A 27,516-nucleotide genomic window follows, 5' to 3' on the forward strand; every position below is an offset into this window, starting at 1 on the left:
CCTTTATAAAACAGCCTTAGAAAGAATGCCAAGTGCGGAATATCAGGGTGTAATAAGAGCCGGCAAGACACCGGTTGGTGGCACAAAAGGATATTTACTTCTCCCAGTGTTAACGAAGTAGCTATTGTAATGGTTGGACGGGACTTTCTAAGCCAAGATATAATTATTCAGCGACGTAGAGAACATGTTCAGCGTATTACAGAAACACATAGATCATATAATGCTCTGCAATATCCTATAATATTGTGGAATGGCCAAGATGGCGATCACTATAATCTAACACAGACTGATCCCAACACTGCGAGGCCGACCAATAAACCAACCAATAAACATATCAGTTATGGACTTCTACACCTACTAAATAATGACCAGACAACAATGGAGGCAACTTTCTCATCAATGTGTAGTAGATCTGTATGCCAAGGTGGGAAGCGAGCGTATTCTGTACATACAGCTGAACCAACAAACACTTACAGGGAGGCCATGCCCAAAGCGTGGTCTGATGGAGGATGGTCCACACTGGGACATGACATTGCAGGAGGCGTCCATCACTCGCTTTCCTCCTCATCTTCTAACCTGCTCCCTATAATAACTACAACCTGTGCACCTTCCAACCCCCGGGCTCTGTGGGACAAATACACAGAATATCCTAGAGGAGATATCCATAGAGAGCACAGGAGAGGTCATCCGGACTTAGCCATAAATGTCACTGCCGACAGATCCACCACAGTCCTCCTGACTCTAGAAGGAAGGAGCCAATGTGTCAGTAGTGACCCTCTAATAGCATCAGGTTACCGGCACCAGCTCCACCAGCCGTTGTGTTATGGGAGAGATATTCTGGGAGGGAAAAGCCAGGATTTGGGGAAGATGAGGGGATTTGTCCCAGTAAATAAGCCTCTTCTGGTTGATGACCACAGATCGGGGGATTTGGCAATTATGGCCCAGATTCCAGGTGGGAATAGGAGACGGTTTTCCTTGATGCCCCAGGAGGTTCCGGTAAAACATTCTTATTAATTTGCTGCTCTCAGAAATTCCCTCCATCAATAACATTGCTCCGGCCGCTGCATCGTCTGGGGTTGTGGCCGCTCTCTTAGATGGAGGCGCACGGCTCAGTCAGCACTAGGATTACCCCTAAATCTAGCGCTCTTGGAATCTCCCGTCTGTAATATCACTAAGATCTATGAAAGATCTGGGGGGATCCAATCACTTAATGGGGGAATTGTTCTACTTTTAGCAACGTTACCTGTTCTTAAAGGAGCAGCACCAGCAGACGAGCTGAATACTTGTCAGCACAGCAGAGTCCTGCATACACTGAGGCCCCTGATCATGTGACCCTGACTCCTCCCCTCCTGTGACCTCATCACAGGTCCTATGCGCACACAACAGCCATACAGGTGGGGTTGAGCCTAGAGTGTATGGGCTCCTTCCTGGTATATATTATTGTAGATATAGACTGTACGGGCTCCTGTCAGGTATATATTATTGTATATACAGACTGTACGGGCTCCTGTCAGGTATATATTATTGTAGATATAGACTGTACGGGCTCCTGTCAGGTATATATTATTGTAGATACAGACTGTATGGGCTCCTGTCAGGTATATATTATTGTAGATATAGACTGTACGGGCTCCTGTCAGGTATATATTATTGTAGATATAGACTGTACGGGCTCCTGTCAGGTATATATTATTGTACAGACTGTACGTGCTCCTGTCAGGTATATATTATTGTACAGACGGTACGGGCCCCTGTCAGGTATATATTATTGTAGATACAGACGGTACGGGCTCCTGTCAGGTATATATTATTGTAGATATAGACTGTACGGGCTCCTGTCAGGTGTATATTATTGTAGATACAGACTGTACGGGCTCCTGTCAGGTATATATTATTGTAGATACAGACTGTACGGGCTCCTGTCAGGTATATATTATTGTAGATACAGACTGTACAGGCTCCTGTCAGGTATATATTATTGTAGATATAGACTGTACGGGCTCCTGTCAGGTATATATTATTGTATATATAGACTGTACGGGCTCCTGTCAGGTATATATTATTGTAGATATAGACTGTACGGGCTCCTGTCAGGTATATATTATTGTAGATATAGACTGTACAGGCTCCTGTCAGGTATATATTATTGTAGATGCAGACTGTACAGGCTCCTGTCAGGTATATATTATTGTAGATATAGACTGTACGGACTCCTGTCAGGTATATATTATTGTAGATATAGACTGTACGGGCTCCTGTCAGGTATATATTATTGTAGATATAGACTGTACGGGCTCCTGTCAGGTATATATTATTGTAGATATAGACTGTACGGGCTCCTGTCAGGTATATATTATTGTAGATATAGACTGTACGGACTCCTGTCAGGTATATATTATTGTAGATATAGACTGTACGGGCTCCTGTCAGGTATATATTATTGTAGATATAGACTGTACGGGCTCCTGTCAGGTATATATTATTGTAGATATAGACTGTACGGGCTCCTGTCAGATATATATTATTGTAGATATAGACTGTACGGACTCCTGTCAGATATATATTATTGTAGATACAGACTGTATGGGCTCCTTCCTGGTTCCCTGACTGCAGCCCATACACTCTAGCCGGCTCACTACTGAAGATGCTAGAGTTTTATGGGCTCCTTGCTGGTATATATTATTGTAGATATGGACTGTACAGACTCCTTTCTGGCATATATTATTGTAGATACTGACTGTACGGGCTCCTGTCAGGTATATATTACTGTAGATATACTGTAGACTGTATGGGCTCCTGTCAGGTATATATTATTGTAGATACAGACTGTACGGGCTCCTGTCAGATATATATTATTGTAGATACAGACTGTACGTGCTCCTGTCAGGTATATATTATTGTAGCTATAGACTGTACGGGCTCCTGTCAGATATATATTATTGTAGATACAGACTGTACGGGCTCCTGTCAGGTATATATTATTGTAGATATAGACTGTATGGGCTCCTTCCTGGTTCCCTGACTGCAGCCCATACACTCTAGCCGGCTCACTACTGAAGATGCTAGAGTGTATGGGCTCCTTCCAGGTGCCTGACTGCAGCCCATACACTAGCCGGCTCATTACTGAAGATGCTAGAGTGTATGGGCTCCTTCCTGGTATATATTATTGTAGATATAGACTGTACAGACTCCTTTCAGGCATATATTATTGTAGATATAGACTGTACGGGCTCCTGTCAGGTATATATTACTGTAGATATACTGTAGACTGTACGGGCTCCTGTCAGGTATATATAAGTGATGATATCAGAATGTATGGGCTCCTATCAGGTATATATATATCATTGACGGTATCAGAATGTGTGGGCTCCTGTCAGGTGTATATTAGTGATAATATCAGAATGTATGGGCCTCTGTGAGGTATATATTACAGTAGTGATGATATCAGAATGTGTGGGCTCCTGTCAGGTATATATTAGTGATGGTATCAGAATGCATGGGCTCCTGTCAGGTATATATTAGTGATGATATCAGAATGTATGGGCTCCTGTCAGGTATATATTAGTGATGATATCAGAATGTATGGGCTCCTGTCAGGTGTATATTAGTGATGGTATCAGAATGCATGGGCTCCTGTCAGGTATATATTAGTGATGGTATCAGAATGTATGGGCTCCTGTCAGGTATATATTAGTGATGATATCAGAATGTATGGGCTCCTGTCAGGTATATATTACTGATGATATCAGAATGTGTGGGCCCCTGTCAGGTATATATTAGTGATAATATCAGAATGTATGGGCCCATGTCAGGTATATATTAGTGATGGTATCAGAATGCATGGGCCCCTGTCAGGTATATATTACTGATAATATCAGAATGTATGGGCCCCTGTCAGGTATATATTAGTGATATCAGAATGTATGGGCCCTGTCAGGTATATATTAGTGATGATATCAGAATGCATGGGCTCCTGTCAGGTATATATTACTGATGATATCAGAATGTATGGGCCCCTGTCAGGTATATATTAGTGATGATATCAGAATGTATGGGCCTCTGTGAGGTATATATTAGTGATGATATCAGAATGTATGGGCCTCTGTGAGGTATATATTAGTGATGGTATCAGAATGCATGGGCTCCTGTCAGGTATATATTACTGATGATATCAGAATGTGTGGGCCCCTGTCAGGTATATATTAGTGATGATATCAGAATGTATGGGCCCATGTCAGGTATATATTAGTGATGGTATCAGAATGCATGGTCCCCTGTCAGGTATATATTACTGATAATATCAGAATGTATGGGCCCTGTCAGGTATATATTAGTGATATCAGAATGTATGGGCCCTGTCAGGTATATATTAGTGATGATATCAGAATGTGTGGGCTCCTGTCAGGTGTATATTAGTGATAATATCAGAATGTATGGGCCCTGTCAGGTATATATTAGTGATGGTATCAGAATGTATGGGCCCCTGTCAGGTATATATTAGTGATGATATCAGAATGTATGAGCTCCTGTCAGGTATATATTAGTGATAATATCAGAATGTATGGGCCCTGTCAGGTATATATATTAGTGATGATATCAGAATGTATGGGCCCCGTCAGGTATATATATTAGTGATGATATCAGAATGTATGGGCTCCTGTCAGGTATATATTAGTGATGATATCAGAATGTATGGGCCCCGTCAGGTATATATATTAGTGATGATATCAGAATGTATGGGCCCCTGTCAGGTATATATTATTGTAGATATAGACTGTATGGGCCCCTGTCAGGTATATATGCTGCGATTGTTCTCGTATGCTGATTTGGCATGAAAAAATAATCACAGATGTGATCTGCCCCATAGATTAACACTGGTCCGAGTGCCATGCGATGCTTTCTCACATAGCGCTCGTCCTTATTCTACGCTAGTGTGACCCCGGCTTTAACTTATGAAGCGACACAGACCACCTGCAGTTCAGCCACCATCAATATTTAAATTACAAGTTTTTCACCATCCAAAAAAATGCTAATTTTAACCTAGTTCCATAGGTTTCTTAAAGGGAACCTGTCACCAGGTTTTCCCCATATATAGTACCACCAGCACCTATATGGCCTTATACACACCCTTCTAGAGTGCTGTACCGTATATACTCGCGTATAAGCCGAAATTTTTTGGGGCAGAAAGAGACCCTCTCGGCTTATACTCGAGTCATTGTCGGCGGGGAAGCGGCGGCTGTCACATACTCACCTGCTCCTGGCACGGTCCCTGCATGTCCGATGGTCTCCGGGCAGCTCTTCCTGTGTTCAGCGGTCACGTGGTTCTGCTCATTAATGAATATGGACGCATAATGGTTAAGGCTATGTGCGCACGTTGCAGATTTGCTTGAGGAAATGTCTGCATGATTAGTGCCTCTCTTAGCAGAAAACGCAGTGGAAATTCTGTACTTTTTTATGCGGATTTGATGCGTTTCTGTAAATCGTGAGCGCTAAATAAAGATATATTAAAAAAAATAAAAATAAAGGAATTTGATGCATTTCCTTATGCAAACTCTTCACGAGATACCCTCATTAATATTAACTAAAGACACACACACACCCATGTAGGAGCATTAACATAATTAACCTACATATGCTGTAAAAAAAACAACTAAGAAACCTGCGTGAAATGCAAAATGTTTATTTTTCAAAAAATAAAGCCTGCATGGGCTCCCGCATAATTTTCATAACCAGCAGTGGGAAAGCTGACAGCTGATGTTACTATTCTGGAAAGGAGCCAATAACCATAAAGGTTCCCAGGCTATTAATATCAGCTCACAGCTGTTTGCTTAGCCTTTACTGGCTATTTTACAGGGGGACACAAAATATTGACATAAAATCCAACCAGCAAATGCTAGGCAGACAGCTGTAGGCTGATATTTATAGCCTGTGAAGAGGCCATGGATATTGGCAGCCCCACAGGCTAAAAACCATCAGCTCTCAGCCGTCGCAGAAATGGCGCATCTTATAGATGTGCCAATTCTGGCACTTAGCCTCGCTCTTCCCACTTGCCCTGTAGCAGAAGGGTTCATAATTGTGCGGTTGATGTCACCTTTTTATTGTCAAGTAACATCAAGCCCACAGGTTAGTAATGGAGAGGCATCTATCAGACATCTCTCCATTACTAAGCTGGCCTAATGTCACCTTACAATACAAAAGTGAAATTAACCCCTTATTACCCCATATGCCACCGCTACAGGGCAGTGAGAAGACAGAGGCTGAGTGCCAGAATTGGCGCAACTTACAGATGCACCTTTTCTGGGGTGGCAATAACCATGGTCCCTCTCTAGGCTATAATATCTGTCCTCAGTCACTGGCTTTCCCTCTGTGGCACAGAAAATTGTGCGGGAGCCCACGCCAGTTTTTTCAGTGAAAACATTATTAAATACATACAGGCCCCAAATTTTACACACACACACACACACACTACTAACCGTATTAGTCACTGACCTATATAAGTCTAACTGTTCTGCAATGGTTTACTGTATGTAAACCATGTCTCCTATCCTGTCAGCCTCTGCAATGATTTAACAGAAGCCGACAAATTAACTATCAGCTATTCCGCTGTCCGTGTGATATATTATATATATACACATATACATATACACACACACACATACATACACACACACAGACAGTATAGACCAAATGTTTAGACACACCTCATTTAAAGAGGTTTCTGTATTTTCATGACTATGAAAACTGTACATTCACACTGAAGGCATCAAAACTATGTGGAATTATATACTTAATAAAAGTGTAAGGCAACTGAAAATGTCTTATATTCTAGGTTTTTCAAAGTAGCCACCTTTTGCTTTGATGACTGCTTTGCACACTCTTGGCAGTCTCTTGATGAGCTTCAAGAGGTAGTCACTGGGAATGGTCTTCCAACAATCTTGAAGGAGTTCCCAGAGATGCTTAGCACTTGTTGGCCCTTTTGCCTTCACTCTGTGGTCCAGCTCACCCCAAACCATCTCGATTGGGTTCAGGTCTGGTGACTGTGGTGGCCAGGTCATCTGGCGTAGCACCCCATCACTCTCCTTCTTGGTCAAATAGCCCTTACACAGCCTGGAGGTGTGTTTGGGGTCATTGTCCTGTTGAAAAATAAATGATGGTCCAACTAAAAGCAAACCGGATGGTATAGCATGTCGCTGCAAGATGCTGTGGTAGCCATGCTGGTTCAGTATGCCTTCAATTTTGAATAAATCCCCAACAGTGTCACCAGCAAAGCCCCCCACACCATCACACCTCCTCCTCCATGCTTCACGGTGGAAACCAGGCATTTAGAGTCCATCCGTTCACCTTTTCTGTGTACAAAGACACGGTGGTTGGAACCAAAGATCTAAAATTCGGACTCATCTGACCAAAGCACAGGTTTCCACTGGTCTAATGTCCATTCCTTGCGTTATTTAGCCCAAACAAGTCTCTTCTGCTTGTTGCCTGTCCTTAGCAGTGGTTTCCTAGCAGCTATTTTACCATGAAGGCCTGCTGCACAAAGTCTCCTCTTAAGGGCTTGTTTCCATTTGCGAGAAACACGTCCGTATCTCGCATGTGGAAACCAAGCTGTAGCACCGGCACTCCAGAGCGGAGCGTGCGGCTGCATACGAACACATGGAGCTGCACGCTTTGCTCCAAAGTGCCGGCGCCACAGCTTGGTTTCCACATGCGAGATACGGATGTGTTTCTCGCAAATGGAAACAAGCCCTAACAGTTGTTGTAGAGATGTGTCTGCTGCTAGAACTCTGTGTGGCATTGACCTGGTCTCTAATCTGAGCTGCTGTTAACCTGCGATTTCTGAGGCTGGTGACTCGGATAAACTTATCCTCAGAAGCAGAGGTGACTCTTGCTATTCCTTTCCTGGGGCGGTCCTCATGTGAGCCAGTTTCTTAGTAGCGCTTGGTGGGTTTTGCCACTGCACTTGGGGACACTTTCAGTTTTCCCAATTTTTCGGACTGACTGATCTTCATTTCTTAAAGTAATGATGGCCACTCGTTTTTCTTTACTTAGAATTTGTATTATGGCAGGAAAAAAGCAGCTAACAGTCTATTCAGTAGGACTATCAGCTGTGTATCCACCAGACTTCTGCACAACACAACTGATGGTCCCAAACCCATTTATAAGGCAAGAAATCCCACTTATTAAACCTGACAGGGCACACCTGTGAAGTGAAAATCATTCCCAGTGACTACCTCTTGCAGCTCATAAAGAGAATGCCAAGAGTGTGCAAAGCAGTCATCAAAGAAAAAGGTGGCTACTTTGAAGAACCTAGAATATAAGACATAACAAAAAAGTGTGAAACTGAAATTAAGTATATAATTCCACATGTGTTAATTCATAGTTTTGATGCCTTCAGTGTGAATATACAATTTTCATAGTCATGAAATACAGAAAAATCTTTAAATGAGGTGTGTCCAAACTTTTGGTCTGTAGTGTATCTCTTTAGATTTTATATACACCTATACTGTGTGTATATGTCTATTCTATTGTAACCTGTCAGTGTGATTTTACTGTACACTGCACCTGAATTGTCGGCCTTTCAAAGGACACCGTTGCGTATTTCTCGCAAGTCACACTGAAGGCCCGTGTGGTGCGAGTTTTTCTTGCACAAATAGACTTTCATTGGCGAGTCTCGGCTGATATACGGTGCAAATCACAGCATACTGCAATTTCACTCGCACATATACGGCCGTGAAAAAAAAAGTGATGGGAGATTAACATTGGTTCGAGTGCTATGCGATTTTTTTCTCGCATAGCACTGGTCCGTATTCCTCTCTAGTGTGACTCCGGCCTTAAAGGGAAAATCATTAAAAATTTATATTTTTTAAAATTTGTAAAATTTCTGATTTTTTACAAAATAAATCAAAACATATCAACTCAAGTTTACCATTATCATAAAGTCTAATATAACACGAAAAAAAAAATTAATCTCAAAATCAATGGGATGTTAAAGCATTCCAGAGTTATTACTATATAAAGTGACACTGGTCAGATTTTAAAAAATTGGCCCCGCCACAAAGGGGCTAAAAGCTTGTACATGTGAACACTGTTTCAAAGGTGGCTTACCTGTCTCAGGCAGGTTTCACACCAGCGTTCGGCAGCCTTCTTCCTCCATTAAGCCCCGCCCACTGCTGCGCCTCTTCCTTCAGCTCCTCCTAAGTCTGCAGGCGTCCCCCATCTAACATTGGGTACACAGGCATGCCTCATTTTGAAGATGCGCTGAACTGCGTCAAACGCAACACGTTGCATTTTATTGCAGTCGGCGCAGCGTTGAAACAACGCATGCGGAGGCATCCGCTTGGCCTGCGTACCCAATATTAAAGATAGGGTATGCAGGACGCATGCAGACGTAGGCGGAACTGAATGAAGAGTTGTGGCAGTGAGCGGGCCTAAGGCTACTTTCACACTAGTCAGTCGGTACGGGCAGTCGCAAACCGTTGGCCCGACGGACAGTGTGTTTTATGTAGAACAACGTGGGCAGCGGAGGCAGTTTTACAACGCAACCGGGGCCTATTGTGAGTTCCGGGGAGGAGGGGGCGGAGTTTCGGCCACGCATGCGCGGTCGAAAATGGCGGACTCGACGCACAAAAAAGTTACATGGAACTTTTTTTGTGCCGACGGTCCGCCAAAACACGACGCATCTGTCGCATGATGGATGCGATGTGTGGCAATCCGTCCCAATGTGTTGCTAATGAAAGTCTATGGAGAAAAAACGCATCATGCAGGCAACTTTGCAGGATGCGTTTTTTCTCCAAAATGACGCATTGAGACGTACAGCAAGCGACGTTAGTGTGAAAGTAGCCTTAACGGAGGAAGAAGACTGCCATCAGCAGCCCTGCCGAACGCTGGTGTGAAACCAGCCTACGGCTGTTATTATAGCACCTTCCATGTGTTACACAGATACATCATGGGCTTGTCCTGCCCTACGCATGAAATGAAAGGCGAAAATACAATGTGGAGACTTCATCAGAGTAATGTTTTATTTACATTCAGAACTGGTTTAAGAGGAACAAATGACCATTTCCCACAGAAATCTCAGACTTTTACTTATAGAAATACTGGATAAATATTTTACCATTATAGAAACATTTCCAATTTTATAAAACTGCATTTTTTTGCATTGAATAACTTTATGCCTTTGCTTGTTTCATTTTATGCATTTCTAAAGTATTGTAAAACTGTAGTATGCTGTTGGTGCATGCGGGTTGGACTGTCGGTTTGGTATGTGGCTCTGTTCCCCCCAGGCCTGCCTCCGATGTCTGAGGTTTCGGTGTCCCAGACCAGAGATCGTAATACCGGCCTTGAATTGTGAAGGACACGGCAGCCGACCCTGAGAAACATCCAAGGTGGGAACGCCCCATCATGTCGAAGAGAGTCTGCTAGATCCAGGCCTAGCAGACCAGTGCTGGTGGGTTCATGGATGCCAGGAGGGGGTTGGCCTAAAGGAAGGTCTCATCTTTTCCTGGCGGGTCGGAGAGTTGTCCTGTCGGTTTTTTGGACAGAACATTTCCAAAACAACCAAAATTGAACAGCAGATGTCTTGGGAGGCAGACTTTAGTCCTCTGTTGCAGAAGCGAAGTACTCTTAAACTGATAGGTGCAGAGTAGGACACACTAGAAAGTTGGTGTGCATGATTGTTCAGGGCACTGGCGGTGTGGACCGGCCACCAGAGAAGGCCTAGACCGAAGCCTGGATATTTTAAGAGCAGGGTCACAGGAGCCTCTGGAAAACATGGAGGCTGCATAATAGGAAGGTTTCCCCAGGAGATGTCCATATTGCTCAGGGGCAAACTAGGACATACTTGTCCTGTCCTTTCCATTTTTATTTTTATTTTTTTTATTTTTTTTTTTTTTAAAGTAGCCCCCTCACTGCCTGGTAGGATATACCTGTCCTGAAGGTCACACATCATTCTTGACAGACCGATGATGAAGATGGGCATGGAATAACCTGGACGCAGACCTTTCGGCGGCTGGCACATAACGGATTAGTCTTCCCTCCCTACTCTATCTGGCTCTGGGGGGGCCAGAGGGTAGGGGGATTCGTGGCATGGACCGTCCTCTGGGGAACCACAAACACTTTTGATGTGTTAGGGCCTTGCCTCGTAGACCACAGATGATATGGTAGTGACAATTCTAGGTGGGAGATTAGAGTGACAATTCCACTGTCGCCCTCAAAAGCCGTATCTGAAAAGAAAAAAAAAAGAAAAATCGTTAATAAAAAAAACCCCCCAAAACCTAAGTCAGAACTGAGCTGGGTGGTCCAGACCCATGTCTGCCTCCTACTGACATTAAGCTAAAAAGGATTAGCTTCGTGCCAGTTGGTGGTGTGGCCTACTCTACAGGGAAATACCTTTTTTTTTTGCATAGCATAAGCAGCATACACTCATATTTTTTTTGTGTACCCCAATGAAGCATTAGCCCCCCCCCCCCCCCCACATCAACCAGATGGCCACACAGCATAACCTCGCTCCCCCAGTCAGGAACATCCACCTCACATTAACCAGCGGACCCCACAGGATAAATCCAAAGCCCACCAGACATTCCCTCCCCTCAAGCGTAAATCCAAATATGGCGCCCCCTGCCCCAACCATAAATCCCATCAGACACCCCCTCCAATCGAACGCCACCCCAGCTTAAACTCTCATCGGACGTCCAACCCCCACAAACCCCCATCGGACGTGCAACCCCCATCGGACGTCCAACCCCCACAAACCACCATCGGACGTCCAACCCCCACCGGACGCGGAACCCCCCACCCAGCAAACCCCCAGATGCAGACCCCCCACCCCGCACAAACCCCCATCACACGTGGCCCCCCCCCCGAGCACAAACCCCCATCGGACGTGGACCCCCCCACCCAGCACACACCCCCTTCGGACGTCCAACCCCCACAAACCCCCATCGGACGTCCAACACCCATCGGACGTGGACCCCCCCACCCAGCACACACCCCCTTCGATGTCCACCCCCCACCCAGCTTAAACCCTCTTCAGCCCCCCCAAACCCAACCCATAAGCAGGTCGCCCCCAATAAAAGGGATCCCCCAGTAAGCAGCAGGTCACCCCCCAATAAAAGGGTTCCATCTGTAAGCAGCAGGTCATCCCCAAATCCCACCACGGGATCCCCCCAATAGCCAGCAGCAGGTCGCCTCCCCACATTCAACGACAAGCAGGTCGCCTCCCCACATTCAACGACAAGCAGGTCGCCTCCCCACATTCAACGACAAGCAGGTCGCCTCCCCACATTCAACGACAAGCAGGTCGCCTCCCCACATTCAACGACAAGCAGGTCGCCTCCCCACATTCAACGACAAGCAGGTCGCCTCCCCACATTCAACGACAAGCAGGTCGCCTCCCCACATTCAACGACAAGCAGGTCGCCTCCCCACATTCAACGACAAGCAGGTCGCCTCCCCACATTCAACGACAAGCAGGTCGCCTCCCCACATTCAACGACAAGCAGGTCGCCTCCCCACATTCAACCACAAGCAGGTCGCCTCCCCACATTCAACAACAAGCAGGTCGCCCTCAAATCTCACCACAGATGGTCCCCCAAATAGCCTGCAGCAGGTCACCCCTCACATGCAGGTCGCCTCCCCACATCCCACCACAAGCAGGTCACCCCCGCATCCCACCACAGGGGTCCCCCAATAGCTTGCAGCAGGTCTCCCCCCACATCCACCACAAGGGTCCCCCTCAATAGACAGCAGGTCACGCCCTCCCAAAACCCGACCACAAGCATGTCGCCCTCATACCCCATCACCAGGGTCTCCCCAATAGCCAGCAGCAGGTCGCCCCCACTAAAAGGGGTCCACCCCGTCCGTAAGCAGCACGTCACCTCCAAACCCCACCACAGGGGTCCCCAACAATAGCCAGCAGGTCACCCCCAAACCCCACCACAGGGGCCCATCAATAGCCATCAGCAGGTCACCCCTCCACAAGCAGGTCGCCCCCACTAAAAGGGGTCCCGCAACAAGCAGGTCGCCTCCCCAAACCCAACCATAAGCAGGTCACCCTCACTAAAAGGGGTCCCCCGCATGCAGGTCACCCCCAAATCACACCACAGGGGTCACCCCAATAGCCAGCAGCAGGTCTCCCACCCCAAACAAGTCTCCCCATAAGCAGGTCACCCCTAAATCCCACCACAGGGGTCCCCCCAATTGCCAGCAGTAGGTCCCCCCCCCCACAAGCAGGTCACCCCCCCACTAAAATGGGTCACCCCCAATTGCATGCAGCAGGTCGCCCCCCCCACAAGCAGGTCAGGGGTCCCCCAATAGCCTGCAGCCCCCCTCACAAAAGCAGGTTGCCTACCACAGAAGTCCACCACAACAGCCAGCAGCAGTCCCCCCCCACAAAATCCCACAATAGCAAGCAGCAGCAGGTCCCCCCAAAAGCCCACCACAGGGGTCCCCCACAATAGCCAGCAGCAGCGGAGCCTCCCAAAATCCCACCGCAGGAGTCCCCCACAATAGCCAGCAGCAGCAGAGCCCCCCAAAATCCCACCGCAGGGGTCCCCCACAATAGCCAGCAGCAGCAGAGCCCCCCAAAATCCCACCGCAGGGGTCCCCCACAATAGCCAGCAGCAGCGGAGCCCCCCAAAATCCCACAGCAGAGATCCCCCACAATAGCCATCAGCAGCGGAGCCCACCAAAATCCCACCACAGGGGTCCCCCACAATAGCCATCAGCAGCGGAGCCCACCAAAACCCCACCACAGGGGTCCCCCACAATAGCCAACAGCAGCGGAGCCCACCAAAACCCCACCACAGGGGTCCCCCACAATAGCCAGCAGCAGCGGAGCCCACCAAAACCCCACCACAGGGGTCCCCCACAATAGCCAGCAGCAGCGGAGCCCACCAAAACCCCACCACAGGGGTCCCCCACAATAGCCAGCAGCGGAACCCCCCAAAACCACACCACAGGGGTCCCCCACAATAGCCAGCAGCAGCGGAGCCCACCAAAATCCCACCGCAGGGGTCCCCCACAATAGCCAGCAGCAGCGGAGCCCACCAAAACCCCACCACAGAGGTCCCCCCACAATAGCCAGCAGCAGCGGAGCCCCCCAAAACCACACCGCAGCGGTCCCCCACAATAGCCAGCAGCAGCAGAGCCCACCAAAATCCCACCGCAGCGGTCCCCCACAATAGCCAGCAGCAGCGGAGCCCACCAAAATCCCACCACAGGGGTCCCCCACAATAGCCAGCATCAGCGGAGCCCACCAAAACTGCAGCGGTCCCCCACAATAGCCAGCAGCAGCGGAGCCCCCCAAAATCCCACCGCAGGGGTCCCCCACAATAGCCAGCAGCAGCGGAGCCCCCCAAAACCACACAGCAGCGGTCCCCCACAATAGCCAGCAGCAGCGGAGCCCCCCAAAATCCCACCGCAGGGGTCCCCCACAATAGCCAGCAGCAGCGGAGCCCACCAAAATCCCACCACAGGGGTCCCCCACAATAGCCAGCAGCAGCGGAGCCCACCAAAACCCCACCACAGGGGTCCCCACAATAGCCAGCAGCAGCGGAGCCCACCAAAACCACACCACAGGGGTCCCCCACAATAGCCAGCAGCGGAGCCCACCAAAACCGCAGCGGTCCCCCACAATAGCCAGCAGCAGCGGAGCCCCCCAAAACCACACCGCAGCGGTCCCCCACAATAGCCAGCAGCAGCGGAGCCCCCCAAAACCACACCGCAGCGGTCCCCCACAATAGCCAGCAGCAGCGGAGCCCCCCAAAATGCCACCGCAGGAGTCCCCCACAATAGCCAGCAGCAGCGGAGCCCCCCAAAATCCCACAGCAGGGATCCCCCACAATAGCCAGCAGCAGCGGAGCCCACCAAAACCCCACCACAGGGGTCCCCCCACAATAGCCAGCAGCAGCGGAGCCCCCCAAAACCACACCGCAGCAGTCCCCCACAATAGCCAACAGCAGCAGAGCCCACCAAAATCCCACCGCAGGGGTCCCCCACAATAGCCAGCAGCAGCGGAGCCCACCAAAATCCCACCACAGGGGTCCCCCACAATAGCCAGCATCAGCGGAGCCCACCAAAACTGCAGCGGTCCCCCACAACAGCCAGCAGCAGCGGAGCCCCCCAAAACCACACCGCAGCGGTCCCCCACAATAGCCAGCAGCAGCGGAGCCCCCCAAAACCACACCGCAGCGGTCCCCCACAATAGCCAGCAGCAGCGGAGCCCCCCAAAATCCCACAGCAGGGATCCCCCACAATAGCCAGCAGCAGCGGAGCCCACGAAAATCCCACCACAGGGGTCCCCCACAATAGCCAGCAGCAGCGGAGCCCACCAAAACCCCACCACAGGGGTCCCCCCACAATAGCCAGCAGCAGCGGAGCCCCCCAAAACCACACCGCAGCGGTCCCCCACAATAGCCAGGAGCAGCAGAGCCCACCAAAATCCCACCGCAGGGGTCCCCCACAATAGCCAGCAGCAGCGGAGCCCACCAAAATCCCACCACAGGGGTCCCCCACAATAGCCAGCATCAGCGGAGCCCACCAAAACTGCAGCGGTCCCCAACAATAGCCAGCAGCAGCGGAGCCCCCCAAAACCACACCGCAGTGGTCCCCCACAATAGCCAGCAGCGGAGCCCCCCAAAATCCCACTGCAGGGGTCCCCCACAATAGCCAGCAGCAGCGGAGCCCACCAAAATCCCACCACAGGGGTCCCCCACAATAGCCAGCAGCAGCGGAGCCCCCCAAAATCCCACCACAGGGGTCCCCCACAATAGCCAGCAGCAGCAGAGCCCCCCAAAATCCTACTGCAAGGATCCCCCACAATAGCCAGCAGCAGCGGATCCCCCACAATAGCCAGCAGCGGAGCCCCCAAAACCACACCACAGGGGTCCCCCACAATAGCCAGCAGCAGCAGAGCCCCCCAAAATCCCACCACGGGTCACTCCCCACACAGACAAGTAGGTCGACCACCACAGGGCCTCCCCCAATAGCGAATAGCGATCGGCAAGCAGCATTTTTCACCCTGAAACCACTGACCTCCATGGCGTCCACAAGCTATCATGCTGCTTTCCTTTGCCGCCTTGGAGAACACGCCCCCTCCCGATAGGACACGCCCCCGGAAATGACGTCACACCTGGAAGGAGCCCATACACTCTAGCATCTACCATACAGGTGGAGTGCAGCTCTGTGGTGGAGGTAGGTGCTGGAGATTCCCCATTACTGGGCGCGGAGGACATTAACCCCTTCAGCACTGAGGAGACTCTTTTGGGGTCCCTGTGTGGTGTGATCAGTGAGGTAACAGCTGTGGACAGAATGCGGCTTCGCTGGTTCCACAATAGACCCAGTCAGACCTGCAGGATGAGCGGACAGAAGCCCAGAGAAGTTCTCCCACCATGCGATGATTCCTCTCCCGGCTCCAGCACAATAATGTAGATACTAGTGATGAGGGAGCCGCTCTCCACTGCTCCATCAGGGGGCTCGGACAAGCTTGTTACTGGGGTATCGCAGGTGATGGAGCGCCGTGCTCGAGTTCCCAGCCAGTAAACATGCGGGATTGCCCGCCATACACGGTGATGCTGCAGCCATGTTGGCCCCTGGCATTACTGTGACTGTCCGGCCGCATCACGTTATCGGGTTTATAGATGACCCAGTGGCGCTATGCTCGGCCCACCGTCCTCGGGAAGCCGGTCTGTTATAGGAGGGAGCGCTTAGATTGTTGTCAGCCCCCTAAGGATTATATAGTTGTATCCTTTAGTGTCTTTCATGTGGCGCTATAGGGAGTATTTAACCCCTTCACCCCGAAGCATGTTTCCACCTTCCTGACCAGGCCAAATTTTACAATTCTGACCACTGTCACTTTATGAGGCAATAACCCTGGACACTTCAATGGATCCCACTGATTCTGAGATTTTTTTCTCCTGACTTAATGTACTTGATGAGAGTTGTAAAACATTTTTTAATATGACTTATGGTTATTTGTGAAAAAAATCAGAAATTAGGTGAAAATTTAGAAAATTTTGCAATTTTCAAAATGTTAATTTTTATGCCCTTAAGTCAGAAAGTCATGTCACACAAAGTGGTTAATAAATAACATTTCCCACATTTCTACTTTACATCAGCACAATTTTTGAAACATTATTTTTTGTTAGGAATATATTATAAGGGTTAAATTTGACCAGCGGTTTCTAATTTTTACAACAAAATTTGCAAAACCATTTTATTTTAGGGACCACTTCACATTTGAAATCAGTTTGAGGGGTCTATATGGCTGAAAATACCCAAAAGTGACACCATTCTAAAAACTGCACCCCTCAAGGTGTTCAACAACACATTTAAGAAGTTTATTAACCCTTCACAGTGCTTCATGGGAATTGAAGCAACATGGAAGCAAAAAAATGACTTTACTTTTTAATCACAAAAATGATCTTTTAGCCCAATTTCTTATTTTCACAAGGGTAACAGGAGAAAATGGACCATAAATGGAACACCACTGCTTTGGTGCATGGCAAGTCTCGGAAGGGAAGGGGAACCGTTTGACTTTTTGAACGTAAAATTGCCTAGAATTGAGAGCAAACGCCATGTCACATTTAAAGAGACCCTGGTGTTCCTATACAGTTGAAACCCCGCACAAGAGACCCTATTTTGGTAACTGGACCCTTCAAGGATATATGAATCTATATGCCAAAATTATATAGCCAGTGGTGTAGTAAGAAATGTAGTTGTTTATTAATTGAATACGATAAAATGAAGTCAATAAGAAAAAATAATAGCAAGCTAAGGCGACAAATGACAGCAGGTGGAGATGTACAGCAGATTTACACAACAGGTAAGTGTACAGGTTTAGGGTAAAAGTATCCCATGTGATACCTTGAACCTGATATGCAGAGGTCATAAGCTAGTACAGTGTATAAAGACAAATACATGTAATAAAGATGGACAGAAGAATACCTCTGGTCATCGCCTCCTGCTGGATTGGGGCCAGATCCCAACAGCTGTTTTGGCACGTGGCCTTTTTTCACACCCCCTTGTGTAATCCTGTCATTGTCATGCCATATGGTATACCAGTACTAGAGTATAGCAAAAAATGGTAAACTGACTATATCAGTATATAGTCAGTATATCAGTACTCCAGTATTGCCAAAGCTCTGGTTTCCTGACTAAACATGTCATGATCAGCTGCAGCCGCAGTACTGACGCGGCCCAGCCCATAGACGCCCCCAAGCCGACCAACCTCAGAAGGCATGGGGCGCATGTCCCCTGGGGACGAAATATGGACCCTTTATACCGCAGAGGGGGACCCGGGCCTACCCGAACTAGGGGAGGGCAGTGACTGGGGTTCTGTGGCAGCTGAGCATGTGGACAAGGAACGAGACACATAGGACTTGATTACACCACACAACTTCAGGTATAGAGAAAGTAAAGTTTACTAAAGTAAAGTCACACAGTACATAAACAAAACATGATGATGTCAGGCTCCCGATTCCACACCTCCAGAAGGGTACCACCCAGTGGACCCCAAAGCACCAACGGATCACCGAGGCACACATAGGCAGGACATCAGGGTACACGAGGACATCAGGACGCAGGCAAGACATCAGGATACAGACAGGACCTCAGGACACAGGCAGGGCATCAGGATACAGGCATACCGGATAGACATCTGGGACACTGACATGGCAGCCCAGGTCGTCGGCTGGGACACTGGTGTGGCAGCCCAGGGCATCAGTTACATCAGGATATAGGACAAGAAGGACATCAGGGATACCGGATAGACATCTGGGACACTGGCATGGCAGCCCAGGTCATCGGCTGGGACTCTGGCGTGGCAGCCCAGGACATCAGGACACATGAGAACATCAGGACATCAGGACACAGGCAGGACATCAGGGTACAGACAGGACATCAGAACATCTGGACCCAGGGTCACCGGCAGACATCAGACAGGAGTCGTTCGGTTCCGGACATCCGACATGACCTACAGGTACCACCAGTCATCAGGCTCCAAGCTCCTGGCAGTGGTCATTAGGTTCCAGACTGCGGTTGTCAGGCTTCGGGCATGGGACCTAGGAAGGAACTCAAGCGTGATGTGCAAGCACCGCCGTACTGGACATGAGCCAGACACTGGACGTGAGCCAGACAGGGTTAACACCGCATGGTAGTCAAAGCACAGAGTAGTAGATGCTCAGCAGAAACACCGGTTTCAAGAGACTCAAAGTCACTGGGAATGATGCTCCAGATGCAGAGGGATTCCAGGAATATAATCACAGCAAACACAGTTCAGACAGGTTCAGGTACAGGATCAAGGATTCGGGCCTGGATATACCGCCTCCAGGACAGGCGCCAGAACAGGACAAAACAGGAATCAAGGCTAGGACTTTGGTACCAAAACATAGACAGGAGAAACACACATAGCAAAGTTCATTAGCTTTGTGAGTAGCTCAGGCCCCGCCCATAGGGCAGGAAACTTTATTTAGGAGCTGCCCCTTAGCAATGGGCTGGGGACAGCATTTCAAGTACACACCCTAACCCTGATAAAAGCAAGGAAGGCGTGGCCGCGCACACCCTAAGCACAAACAGAAACTATTACAGCACAAACAGTGCAGGAACTGAGGCTCAGAGCACCAGGCTGTGACTGCAAGCACTGACCCACGTGGAAAGTCATGCACCAGCTGCAAATTACCTCACAACCAGGGCCGGTTTTAGGCAAAGTGGGGCCCTAGGCAAAAGTTTAAAATGGGGCCCCAAATGCTAACAAATTGCACCAACAAACAGAAACATTTTGGTTGTAGCTACATGCGCTGATTTCAGACCACTAAACGAGTGTGATCAACAATATTGAAGTCATTCGCCACTTGTTTCCCAGCCTCTTTACACTGGCTGAGGAACAATAATGGGGACAGAATGATCACTAGTAAATCAATCTGTCCCCATACAGTATCATCTTAGCAGCATATCTGCAGTTTTAACTGGGCGATGTGCTGATGAGAACAATGATTTTTGTTCCGGCATATACTGTACATACATACACCGTACATACACACAGATACACATACACGTACTGTACATACACACATACAGTTATATACACATATAGTATACACATACCGTACATACATATACCATACATACACACATACACATAAATACAGTATACCGTACATACATACACATACCGTACAGAGATACACCGTGCATACACAGATGCACACATATACCGTACATACAGATACACATACATGTACCGTACATACACACAGTATATACACATATAGTATAAACATACTGCACACATATACATACTGTATGTACATGCACATAAACATACATATACCATATATACATACAAATTTATTGCACATACACACATACAGTTATATACACATATAGTATACACATACCGTACATACATATACCATACATACACACAAATACACATACATACACCGTACGTACAGATACACATACATATACAGTATATGCAAACACATACATATACCATACATACACAGATACACATACATATACCATCATACATACACATACCGTACATACACAAATGCATATACCGTACATTCACACAAATGCCATACACACATATACCGTACATACAGATACAGTTATATACATATAGTACACACATACCGTACATACATATAAAATACACACACCCAAATACACATACCGTACATACATACATATACCGTAAATGCATACACATATACCGAACATACAGATACACATACACGTACCGTACATACACACATACAGTATATACACATACCGTACACACATATACATACACATATACTGTATGTACATGCACATAAACATACATATATACCATATATCCATACAAATTTATTGCACATACACAGATACACACATACTGTGCATGCATACACACACAGCCATACAAATATACCATACATACACACATATACCGTACATACATACACAGATACACACACAGATGCACACATACATATACAAGCATATACATATACACATACTAATCTTGTATAGGTGGTCAGATGAGCCCTGGATGAGGACACATAGTTCAGCTGGAGAGGGCTGCAGACCCCACTGTGGGGGATGGGGCACAGAGCAGACAGGACTGATATCAGCCCCCTGGTGCTGTCCCGTGCAGTGAGCCTCCTCCCCCATCTCTTCTCTGTGAGGAGACGCTGCAGCCTGCTCTGAACAGAACAGTGGAGGGAGCAGAAGACCCCCTGTAAGTCCTGCTCTTCCTCCACTGCTGTCCCTATGTGCTGTGCTGCCCTGGGGCCCCTGACTGTAGGTGAGCACTCACCATTGGGACGCTCCATGCAGCAGGACAGACGGCAGCCAGTGAGCGCTCTCCTCAGTCTGGTCACTGTGAGGTATGGAAAGCGTTCATTGGCCAGCGTCTCTCCCTGCATGACACGCCCCCTTTTTGATCTCCTGCACTTCGCGCCCCGCTCTCTCCCAGCACCCGGTGTTCCATGATTATAGGAGGGAGTGAGAGGGGCCCGATCCTGCATGATACCGGGCCTACCTGCAGGGGCCACCCTCCACCTCTGGGCCCCGGAGCAGTGCCATCAGCAGTATGTCTGCCCCTGGCTGGGGGCCCCTAGGGCAGCGGGGGCCCCAGGCAGCTGCCTAGTCTGCCTGCCCCTAACGCCGGCCCTGCTCACAACCTGCGGACAGCTTCACAGCAGCAACCAGGGACCGCACATGTGGATGGTCCTACAACAGAAAAGACCTATACCCATGTACGGCTGCGCAGCAGAGCAGGGAACTGAGAAGGCTCCATCCAGGTAACAGCCAACAGTATCCAAGCTCAAATTAGGGTGAAAAGAAAACCAGAAACAGACAGAACGGCATGACAATACACATATGCAGCACAATTCCCCAAAATGTTGTCATCTCTGCATTTACAGGGGTCCTTCTGGCGTATGATGTCTCGGCCACCACAAGATTTATTATTTCCTGAAAATGAATTTGAAGAAATCAATTTCAGTGAGGTTTGTAACATCAAACTGTATTCCTGAGCGGCTGATGAAATCCGGAATGACGGGCTGATCGTTTTGGAGTGCAATCTATATGGGATCGATTGCTGCAGGGGTTACCTGGGTCCTAGGGTGCCTTTCTGGGGGTCCTTCCTCACTAGATGAGGAGAAGGAGGAATAGAAGAATGTGGGATCTTCCTCACTGGCTGAATCAGTGTCAGAGGCAAGGAAAGCGTATGCCTCCTTTGGTGAATAGCATCTTGATAAATGGGCCATTTTTATTTTATTTTTCAAAACCCTGGGAATGTGTGTAAGCAGTGCTTTATACGTGTAATGTGTGGGGCTTGTGTATACGATACTATCTATTATAAAAAGTAGAGTAAAAAAATTGAAGAAAACACTTAGAAGTAAAAATTTAAAAGAAAAATCAGATGTAAAAAAACGTTTGGGTAAAAAAAATTAGAGACCTTCACTACACTGATGCCTTCCCTATAAATTTTCCCGGCGCTAAGCATTCTTTAATTTTTTTGCAAAACAACGTACGCTCCTCTAATGCACTACCTAAGGGTATGTGCACACGTTGCAGATTTCCTGCGGATCCGCAGCATTCTTTTCCGCGCAAAAACGCTGCAGATCCGCAAGTGATTTTTAGTACAATGTAAATCAATGGAAAAAAAAATGCAGTGCTAATGGTGTGGAAAAATCTGCATGGAAAACGCAGCAGATTAAAAAAAAAGAACCATGTCAATTCTTCTTGTGGATCTGCTCCGTTTCTACACCCATTCCATAATAGAAATCCACAGGGGTTAAAAAAGGAAGAAATCCGCACAAGAAAATGCACAGATTCTGACCTGCATTTTCTGCCAAGAAATGCAGAATCTGCACAGAAAATTCGACTGTCAAATCCGCAATGTGTGCATATAGCCATAACATTTAGGCCGGCGTCACACTCAGCGTATGTAAATACGGTCCGTTTTTTTACGGCCGTAATAAGCAGAAAAGTCCCCAAAATAGTGGTCCGTATGTCATCTGTAGGCAGGGTGTGTCAGCGTATTTTGCGCATGGCATCCTCCGTATGTAATCCGTATGGCATCCGTACTGCGATATTTTCTCGCAGGCTTGCAAAACTGACATCTAATGGATTTATGTGCTCAAATGTTCGGTAAAACATATATACAGTATATATATATATATATATATATATATATATGTCATATATTCTGTATTTATATTTAATTCAGCGCGATATATGTGAAAAGCCGGTAATTCAATTGCCGGCTTTTCATTTCTCCTTCACAAACCCGACAGGATAAGAGACATGGTTTACATACAGTAGACAATCTCCTATCCCTTTTTTTTTGCATATTCCACACTACTAATGATAGTAGTGTGTATGTGCAAAATGTGGGCGCTGTAGCTTGTAAAATAAAGGGTTAAATTGCGGAAAAAATTGGCGTGGGCTCCCGCGCAATTTTCTCCGCCAGAATGGTAAAGCCAGTGACTGAGGGCAGATATTAATAGCCTAGAGAGGGTCCATGGTTATTGGCCCCCCCTGGCTACAAACATCTGCCCCCAGCCACCCCAAAAAAGGCACATCTGGAAGATGCGCCTATTCTGGCACTTGGCCACTCTCTTCTCACTCCCGTGTAGCAGTGGGATATGGGGTAATGAAGGGTTAATGTCACCTTGCTATTGTAAGGTGACATTAAGCCAGATTAATAATGGAGAGGCGTCAATTATGACACCTATCCATTAATCCAATAGTACGAAATGGTTAATAAAACACACACACATTATTACAAAGTCCTTTAATGAAATAAAGACACAGGTTGTTGTAATATTTTATTATTCTCTTAATCCAGCTGAAGACCCTCGTTCTGTAACAAAGGAAAAATAACAAATCAACAATATCTCATACCTTCCGATGATCAGTCACGTCCCACGAAGTAAATCCATCTGAAGGGGTTAAATCATTTTATAGCCAGGAGCTGTGCTAAAGCAGTGCTCATGGTTGTAAAACCCCGGGAATGAATGGAGTGCAGGGTGACCTGTAGTTACCTTGAGTTGCGGTGAGGCGCCCTCTGCTGGATGTCCTCATATGAACTCGAGCGTGGGAACTTTTACCAGGTTCCAGTTCATGAGGACAAAAATAAGGGATATGAGATGGTTTACTGTATGTAAACCATGTCTCATATCCTGTCGGGTTTGGGAAGGAGAAATGAAAAGCCGGCAATTGAATTACCGGCTTTTCTATAGAACACCGGTGCGTATTTCTCACAAGTCACACTGCTGGTCCGTGTGTAATCCGTATTTTTCTCGCCCCCATAGACTTTCATTGGCAATTTTTTTGCGCATTACGGTGACAAACGCAGCATGCTGAGATTTTGTACGGCCGTAGAAGACCGTGTAATACGATTCAGTAAAATACGGCTGATAGGAGCTGGGCCATAGAGAATCATTGGGCCGTGTGTTATGCGTATTTTACGGGTGCATTTTCTGCGCTCATACGTCCGTAAAACTCGCCAGTGTGACTCCAGCCTTACTCAATGCAAATACAGTGGGGGAACGGAAAGTATTCAGACCCCTTTAAATTTTTCACTCTTTGTTTCATTGCAGCCATTTGGTAAATTAAAAAAAAATCATTTTTTTTCTCATTAATGTACACTCTGCACACCATCTTGACTGAAAAAAAAACAGAAATGTAGAAATGTTTGCAAATGTATTAAAAAAGAAAGAAAAACTGAGGGGGGGCGTGGCCAGCGCTACTATCGTAAGGACGTCAGGATAGTGAGCTCCCATCTCAGGTGGCCTATGTTAGCGAATAAAACAAGCTTATGCACCGGATTTCTACAACCAAAGCTTTTGGAACATCAGGGGAGCCGGTAGCTACATTGCAGAAATGTATAAAGTCAGGAAAACCACTCCAAAAGCGGGAAAGACTGTACGCCCTGGCCCAGTCCGGAGACTCCAAGATGGCGCCGACCAAGATACCAACAAGAAGAACCTGGGCGCAGAAAGAGGAAGTCCCCCCTCTCCATTACAGTCTCAGACTAAAAGACACGCAGAATTCAAAGCCAAAAACAAAGGAGAGGCAGACCGGGAGAAGCTCGAGGACTTAAAATCTAAGGCAAGTACCTTTAAAGCCCAGAAAATAAGCAGCCCGAGCCTTAAGCAGAGTTCCCGCGATAAGAGTGCCGATCACGAGTCCTGCCATTATGGAAATGGCAAACCCGGTTACTCCACAAACTCCCCTCGCTACATCGCGAAATCTTCGAGGGAGCAGCCGATTCCTAGCGCCAAGGGTCATAGGGAATCCCCCCATATGAGCTCCGGGATGCTGGGAAACAAAACCACCGTTTCCCAGCCTAAAATCATCAGCCCGACGCAGGCTGCACACTCCCGCCAGAGGTCACGCGGTCATTCGCACGATCGTTCGCGGTCCAGAGATATCAATGCATATGCTTCATATAGTGACATCGGGAGTGGTCTCGCCCGCGTTCTCCGCTCTTCAGCCAAAAAGACTGTGCCCATCTTATCTGAGCACCTACGGAACCTGCCTAACACCCTCCTATCCCCGATCAGAGCCTCATCCTCCTGTCCAAATGTGTCCCTGATCTCGGATCTGCCGCTTTCACCCATATCAGCGGTGACAGCGGCATTAAATATGCAAACACCTACATCCAGTAAACATCACGAGGAATTATTAGAAGGCAATAAAGATATGCCAATTTATTCTTCTAATGACACTTCCCCACAAACTAAATCACCCAATACCTCCCCCTCAACCTTGATGGCTAATGCACAGATCAATGCACAATCCAACCCGGATTTACTGAAAGCGTTATATGCTATAGATGCTTCTTCAGCTAATGCCTCAGAGAAATTTATTAAAGATATGATTTGCATACTTGCGCAATCCTTCCAAGATAAACTTTTTTCAGATAGACAAGCCCTACAAAAAAATATTGATGAACTGGGTGACAGAGTGGATCACCTGGAAAAGAAAATGGGCGAATTGGTCACGTCTCATAATCTACTTATAGACTCTCATTATGCTCTAGAAGAGGAAGTGGTCTTTCTCAAATCCAGACAAATAGAGCACGAAGACAGGAGTCGCAGAAATAACCTCAAATTTCGTGGAATTCCTGAAAGCATAAAAGACAAAGACCTAAATGATCACACTGTCAATATACTGAAAACTATACTTCCTCGTGCCTCTAGAGAAGATCTGCTAATCGAGAGAATTCACCGTCTCCCAAAATCAAAATATGCCCCGGAAAGGGCTCCTCGAGATGTGATAGCCTTTTTTCACTATTTTACTGTAAAAGAAGAGATTCTGAAAAGAAGCAGGCAAACCCCATTATCTAAACCCTACGAGAGAGTAAAAATTTTTGCAGACTTCTCCAGGGCCACTTTACAAAAAAGAAGAGACCTATTCAACGTAACAGACCACCTAAGAAAGAATAAGGTACTATACAGATGGGGATTTCCCACAAAACTTTTAGTAATGAGAGACGGTGTTACCTTCGCCCTTACTGATGCCAGAAATGCGGAGAGATTTATACAAGACCTTGGGTTACCCCCCCTTCAGGGCTCAGACCGTAGAGAAAACACCAGGGAGCCTGCAAAACATCTCTCCACGGTGCATAACTTTCGCACGGTATAAATCAACACATAGGCCATCCTGACTACTTGGCCAATTTCTTACCCCCACTTGCTAAATGAGCTGTAGCTCTCTTAGCCCCACACTCTTTAGTGTGTGTCTTCAGTTTTATATTAGTTTTTATGCGTTTATTAATGTTTACTTTTATGCAGGTTCATTTCACAGAGATCATCCTCGCTGGTTCATATTGCTGTGGAATTCGTCTTTCCATGAGTCAATGTTCCAGAACTCATTGAATGGACATCAGAATACTTTACGGATACCTACCAGCCGGGTTTTGGGTAATCTTATTTGCCAGATCATTGTGGTACATTTTATGCATCTCTTTGCTCAGAATTGTTTATGGATTTAAAAATTTTATCCTATAATGTAAACGGCCTAAATCTTCCTTACAAGAGATTCACAGTATGGAGAGAGGCTATTGGCCTTAAAGCGGATATTATTATGCTACAAGAGACTCACCTCCTGAGGGAAGATAACGTCAGATTTAAAAATAAGAAATATCCTACAATTTTTTTTGCCAATAGTACAAAGAAAAAAGCGGGGGTGGCGATTGCCCTTCATGCGGATCTACAATTTATACAAACTGCTGTCCTTCAAGACCCAGGGGGAAGATATTTGGCTATATCTGGTACTATTGGGGGTAACTCCATTACCATAGTCAATACCTACGTCCCCAATACTAGACAGATAAGGTTCCTAAATAGTTTCAAAAAAAAACTAGAATCCTTTAGTGTAGGGCATGTAATATGGGGAGGGGACTTTAACCTAATTGTAGACCCCCTTCTAGACTGCTCAGTAACACTTTCCTTTCATAAAACAAGAAACCTAAAACACTGGCTCAAAGGGACAACTTTTCATGATAGTTGTAGA

General features: G+C 47.1%; 3 protein-coding genes across 4 annotated transcripts in view; 2 read left to right on the forward strand and 1 right to left on the reverse strand.

Annotated features, from left to right (window-relative positions):
• Window positions 1–1,408, reverse strand: part of LOC143766527 (uncharacterized) — a 28,694-nt gene extending 27,286 nt beyond the window's left edge. The window contains exon 1 of one of the 2 annotated variants that reach the window (XM_077254286.1): window positions 1,244–1,408. The gene's annotated coding sequence lies outside the window, so the exon portion shown is untranslated. The remainder of the gene's footprint in view (window positions 1–1,243) is intronic. The other variant, XM_077254287.1, reaches the window with a different exon arrangement.
• LOC143766498 (uncharacterized) overlaps window positions 1–27,516 on the forward strand; it is an 831,863-nt gene that overhangs the window by 445,889 nt on the left and 358,458 nt on the right. The window lies entirely within an intron of this gene.
• The window catches only part of LOC143766516 (uncharacterized), a 30,444-nt gene continuing 19,060 nt past the window's right edge, over window positions 16,133–27,516 (forward strand). The window contains exon 1 of the mRNA XM_077254265.1: window positions 16,133–16,188. The gene's annotated coding sequence lies outside the window, so the exon portion shown is untranslated. The remainder of the gene's footprint in view (window positions 16,189–27,516) is intronic.

Source organism: Ranitomeya variabilis, chromosome 4 (genome assembly GCF_051348905.1).
Source record: "Ranitomeya variabilis isolate aRanVar5 chromosome 4, aRanVar5.hap1, whole genome shotgun sequence".
NCBI lineage: Eukaryota > Metazoa > Chordata > Amphibia > Anura > Dendrobatidae > Ranitomeya > Ranitomeya variabilis.